This window comes from Aquarana catesbeiana, linkage group LG08 (assembly GCF_042186555.1).
Source record: "Aquarana catesbeiana isolate 2022-GZ linkage group LG08, ASM4218655v1, whole genome shotgun sequence".
NCBI lineage: Eukaryota > Metazoa > Chordata > Amphibia > Anura > Ranidae > Aquarana > Aquarana catesbeiana.
The window spans coordinates 298976292-298982878 of record NC_133331.1 but is presented as its reverse complement, the minus strand read 5'-3'; positions in this window follow the sequence as shown (position 1 = coordinate 298982878).

Here is a 6587-nt window from a genome sequence, read left to right as displayed (position 1 = left end):
ACTCACAAGCAGTGTCACTGAGACCTCCCTCTTTCTTCTAGAGAATACAAGAAGGGAAGATGGAGCTGCCTGGGGTGTCCTAAGGAGCCCTGACCTATCCCCAACCTAGATTGGTAGGGGAGAGGCCTCCTTAAATACCTGGGGTCAGCTTAGCTAGGGATGAGTTGTCGGGCAGAAGAACTGGAGATGGAGTGCTAGACTGTCGGGGCCTTTGAGGGAGCTCCCCAGTCTGGGGGGTGACCTTGGGCCTGGGGCTTGGGTGTAGAATGCCTCGGGTGTAGAGCCTTTCAAGAAAGCATGAAGGATCTGGACAGAAGGAGCAGAGAGGACATCTGGAGCTAGTACTGCCGGGCATGTCTTTAAGAGGGAACTAGGGAGGCACGCCTGAGAGGACTCGGAGTGTGCAGTCTGGGATGGCTGCAGAGGCAGCAGTGAGAACTGTGATGTCATGGGCAGTGGAGTCGGGCAGCTGCAGCCAGGGGGGCTGGCAGGGCCTGAAGAGGGCTGACTGGGAGTAATAGTCCATCTGTGGAACAGCTAGCACAAAAGACTTTCCATTTTTGCTACGCTATAGGGGCCTGTGGTCCCTGCCTACAAAGGGCAAGTTACTGAGGCCTGGCTGAGCCAGTGTCAGGCCTAACCATGTGCTAGCTGCTCCTGAGAGTCAAGAGTTGTGCAGGAGGAAGAGAGAGAGAGCAATAGTCTGCAACCAAGTGTTGTGCAGGAGAAGTCTGGAGAAGTGTACAGAGTGTACATACTGTAGTTGTCCCATTTGATTGCTATACAATCTACTAATTGTTCTAAAATTCCACTGGGCATCCCATATATTCCTTTACCCATCCATGTTCTATTCCCTCAAAGTCAACAAAAAAAACCATATGGACTGTTCATTGCCTTGGAGTGACTGAGGATTGAATGCCGGGCTGGGCAGGTTGACAGGTGGGCCACAACACTTAGCAGACCCACAGGGGAACTGCTACACTCCACTGAAATCACTGGCCGGGGGGGCGCTGGTACGGGGCTTTTTTTCAGCCGCCCTGCTCATTTATCCTTGCGTCTCCATGTCATCACTGCTGATTCCACCTCCCAGAACCGATTGCCCTGGAGCAGGGAGAAGAGCTCCGAAGACCTCCCAGCCCAGGACCAATGGACAGGCTGACCGGAGAACGAGGACGGGCGGGCGGGAGGTGCAGGCAGCCAGGGACAGCAGCACAGAATCCGCTGGATGGAGCAACTCTGTGATCTCCTGTCCTCATCCAGCTATATGAATGGACCTGCCCACTGCATGGAAGGTACAGTGTCACACACACCTTCCCACAGGAGGGACTGCAGACAGGACTAGGATCTCTCTCACTTCCCTTCCCTTCTCCCCTCCCTCTAACCCCTCCCTCCCCACCCTGCAACTCTGCACTCAGTACGTAGCGTGCCCCGCAACCCTGCACTCTGTACATAGTGCACCCCTCAACCCTGCCCTCTGTACGTAGCGCATTGTGCAACCCTGCACTCAGAACATAGCGCACCCCACAACCCTGCACTCAGCACGTAGCACATCCTGCAACCCTGCACTCAGTACGTAGCGCATCTCGCAACCCTGCACTCAGAACCTAGCGCACCCCACAACCCTGCACTCAGCATGTAGCACATCCTGCAACCCTGCACTCAGAACGTAGTGCATCCCGCAACCCTGCACTCAGTACGTAGTGCATCCCGCAACCCTGCACTCAGTACGTAGCGCACCCCGCAACCCTGCACTCAGTATATAGCATGCCCCTCAACCCTGCACTCTGTACGTAGCACATCCTGCAACCCTACACTCGGTACGTAGCACATCCCACAACCCTGCACTCAGTACATAGCGCACCCCAAAACCCTGCACTCAGTACATAGCGTTCCCCTCAACCCTGCACTCTGTACGTAGCATGCCCCTCAACCCAGCAACTCTGTACGTAGTGTGCCCCCCCAACCCTGCACTCAGTACATAGCATGCCCCACAACCCTGCCCTCTGTATGTAGCACATCCCGCAACCCTGCACTCGGTACATAGCGCAACCCGCAACCCTGCACTCAGTACGTAGCACATTTCGCAACCCTGCACTCAGTACATAGCACACCCCACAACCCTGCACTCAGCACGTAGAACATCCCGTAACCCTGCACTCAGTACATAGCGCATCCCGCAACCCTGCACTCAGTACGTAGCGCATCCCGCAACCCTGCACTCAGTACGTAGCGCATCCCACAACTCTACACTCAGTATGTAGCGCATCCCGCAACCCTGCACTCAGTACGTTGCGCATCCCGCAACCCTGCACTCAGTACTTAGCATGCCCCTCAACCCTGCACTCTGTACATAGCACATCCCGCAACCCTACACTCGGTACGTAGCGCATCCCACAACCCTGCACTCAGTACATAGCGCACCCCAAAACCCTGCACTCAGTACATAGCGTTCCCCTCAACCCTGCACTCTGTTCGTACCCTGTTTCCCCGAAAATAAGACCTAGCGTGATTGTCGGTGATGGCTGCAATATAAGCCCTACCCCCCAAATAAGCCCTACCCTGTTTCCCTGAAAATAAGCCCTACCCTGAAAATAAGACCTACAAGGACATTAACTAGGGCTTAGTTGGGGGGTAGGGCTTATATTGCAACCATCACCGACAATCACGCTAGGTCTTATTTTCGGGGAAACAGGGTAGCATGCCCCTCAACCCTATACTCTGTACGTAGCGCTCCCCTCAACCCTGCACTCTGTATGTAGCATGCCCCCCCAACCCTGCACCCAGTACATAGCGTGCCCCGCAACCCTGCACTCAGTACGTAGCACAGTATATAGCGCACCCTGCACTCTTTATGTAGTAAAAGAATGTAGTAAAGAAATGCAGACTCCAAACATTCCTGACCCCTGTATTCTGTGCATTACACCCTCCTTACCCCTGCATTATTTACATTACACCCTCCTGACCCCTGCATTCTGTACATTTCACACACCTGACCACTGCATTCTGTGCATTACACACACCTGACCTTTTGTGTTCTGTGCATTACACACTCCTGACCCCTGTACTCTGTACATTACACACTCACATTTTGCCACGGCGTGCGCCGCAGGTTGTCCCTTGCCTCAAGTGTCCCTCATTGGGAAGTTCAAAAGTTGGGAGGTATGGTAAATGGAATGTTACTTGGGTGGCTGGGGGCCTCTGGGAAGGAACCAGTTATTATCATTGGTCTCTGCAGGGGGAGCACTACACATCTATAAGGATATACAGTACATACACACAAAGCACAAGGCCGTGTTCACACTACAAGACGTTTCTCGGGGGAGCAGATCCACTGAGCTCCACATGATGGCGATCTCATGTCTACTCAGACAGGAAGCCTCTATGGAAGATAGGAAGTGATGTCAGCTACAGACAGGAAGTGATGTCAACTACAGACATCAAGTGATCAAAGGGTCAAAGGATACAAAAGCCAATAACTGTGGGGATGGGCTGATGGAGAAAATTAAAGTCCAGTTGTTAAATGGGGGTGGGATAGGCTTCTCTGAAGAGAAGGGTTTTCAGGGATCATCTCAAAGTGGACAGAGTATGAGATAGCTGGACTAGGGTGACCACTTTTCCAAACTTCCCTTCAGGGACATCCCTGCCCAAAAAAAAGTGCATCCCAAATAATAAGTATCCTACACACAGCTTGGAAGCAACAGCACCCCTCAGATAATAAGTGTTCCCCACAAACAGCACACTTCAGATGACAAGCACTCTACACAAAACACCCAGATCCTGCCCCCCTTGTGAAATGGTAAGGGGGTACAAAAGTACCCCTATGGTATATCGCAAGTAATCCGCACTAACCCCGACTTCTATCTTTTTTATAGGGTGGTATGAGTTAAGCAACAAAGTATTTCTATAAAATTCTACACTCCTAAAAAAAAAAATTTTGGAATAAAAAATAATGAATTTTACAGTGAGTAAACTGAAAAAAAAGTGAGAAAAAATTGAAACAAATGACTGATAGTGCTGCAACCTTACAAAACCGGAATTTTCAGTTTTATCAATATGATAACTACACTCAGGTGCGCTACTATTGTCAAAATAATCAGGCCGAGGGACCTCCCTTAGGAACAGCTGATGAAACTCTCTTATTCAATCATCTTCCGCCTAAGATCCTCCACTGGCATCGGGGTAGTCGTGTGCTGGGGTCCCATAGATTGGAACAGCTGATCGGGTGGAACAGGCGGAAGATGATTGAATAAGAGAGTTTCATCAGCTGTTCCTACCTGCGGGAATTGACACATTTGAGCCTGAAAGACCGCCGTAATAGGGGTCCCACGGATCTGGTAAGCGGCCGCCTTTTTCAATTTATTACAAGATCCCGGTTCACAGAAAAAGGATCATCTTATCCCAGAAAGCATATACTTCTGTTGCAGAATTTTTTATTTTGCCTCCCTTCAACCATTTATTTTCTCAGGGGACGTTTTGCCACAATATATCTATTTCACATATTATTTCACTGAAGGCACAATATTTAACATTTATTTTGTTACTTTTTATCACTGCTATTTTAAGGTATAACATGTACACATATGCAGGCTAAGGGAGGTCCCTCAGCCTGATTATTTTGACAATAGTAGCGCACCTGAGTGTAGTTATCACAAAAGTACCCCTACCATTTCACAAAAAAAGTGTCAAATATGTTAAAAATGACAAGAGACCATTTTTGACATCTGACGTCATGGGGAATGCCACAGGTAAGTCTCCGTCAAGTCCCTGTGCGTCAGAGGGGGGCGGGGTCACCGGGTGGCCCCGCCCTCCATTATTTAGGAATCGTCAGAAGAGGAGAAGCATCACACAGCGGGAGCCTCCCATCATGGTGGATGCGGAGCGGCCCGAGAAGAAGAAGGGAAGAAGACGCCGCGGAGGAAGATGCCACACAAGAACACCGGAGGAAGAACCAGAAGAACCAGAAAGAACCAGAAGAAGAAGAAGATGGAGGAAGAAACTGAAGGAAGATAGAAGAAAGCAGATAGAAGATAGAAAATAGTAGAAAGAAGAAGCATTTAAATAAAGGAATTGTCAAAAACTGTCTCTTGTCATTTTTAACATTTTTGACACTTTTTTTGTGAAATGGTAGGGGTACTTTTGTACCCCCTTACCATTTCACACAGGGGGGAGAGCCGGGATCTGGGGGTCCCCTTGTTAAAGGGGGCTTCCACATTCCGATAAGTCCCATGCCCGCAGACCCCCACAACCACTGGGCAAGGGTTGTGGGGATGAGGCCCTTGTCCCCATCAACATGGGGACAAGGTGTTTTGGGGGGCTACCACAAAGCACCCTCCTAATGTTGAGGGCATGTGGCCTGGTACGGTTCAGGAGGGGGGGCGCTCTCTCTTCCCCCCCTCTTTTCCTGTGGCCTGCCAGGTTGCGTGCTCGGATAAGGGTCTGGTATGGATTTTTGGGGGGACCCCACGCCATTTTTTAAAAATTTTGGCACGGGGTTCCCCTTAAAATCCATACCAGACCTGAAGGGCCTGGTATGGAATTGCTGGGGACCCCCCCACATCATTTTTTTTTTTACTTTTGGTTCGGGGTTCCCCTGTGGGAAATTCCCATGCCGTTTTTATCAATGAACTTTTATGTGTATTGTCAGACCGGCAATTCATTAATAGCCGCGAGTAGTTTAAATGACTTTTTTTCCTTTGAAATGTCATTTTGCTGTCAGACTGTTCTAAACACGGGAAACATGCGCCCCTTTACAGGCATACTATAGACACCCCCCAGGTATGAAACTTAAAGGAATATTACACTTTTATTGTTTCACTTTAAGCATTATTAAAATCACTGCTCCCCAAAAAACGTCCGTTTTTTAAAACATTTTTTTGCATTGATCCATGTCCCCTGGGGCAGGACCCGGGTCCTCAAACACTTTTTATGACAATACCATGCATATAAGCCTTTAAAATTAGCACTTTTGATTATTCATGTTCGTGTCCCATAGACTTTAACGGTGTTCGCGACTTTTTTGCCTGTTCGCATGTTCTGGTGCGAACCGAACAGGGGGGTGTTCGGCTCATCCCTAGTCTTCAACAAGTAATCTTTCCCTGATCTTGGCAGCTAAAACTCCATTCACCAATGAGCAGATATTGTATGTGACTTCTATCTCTGAATCACAATATTTCAATGCCTCCGACAAATCTCAAAAAGTGGCTCCCCATAAAGCCACAGAAAGCTTGGATAGTGTAAAAACATCTTTTATTCAACAAGCTAAAACTTCCAAACAATGTGTAAGTACAGGATGAAAACCAGCAAAAAAACTAAGCTTCAGCTGGGAAGGAAAGAAGAGACCGAGCAGTGTCTTACATTCTATGGGTGTAGGTCAAATGACTCGGCTAGCCTCCCAGCTGTTCCCGGAACGGAGGATTCGTGACAGTGTATCAATTGAAAGGGAGGCTTGATACATACCTCACATAACTCACCTATGTTCTTACCTCACCTATGCTCCATTTGTTGATTCTTGTTTTTCACTGGGTTCCTTTCTTCACAACCCCACGGGCACACCTCCACTGTTGGCCTTTTTTTGTGTCCTTTTTTTG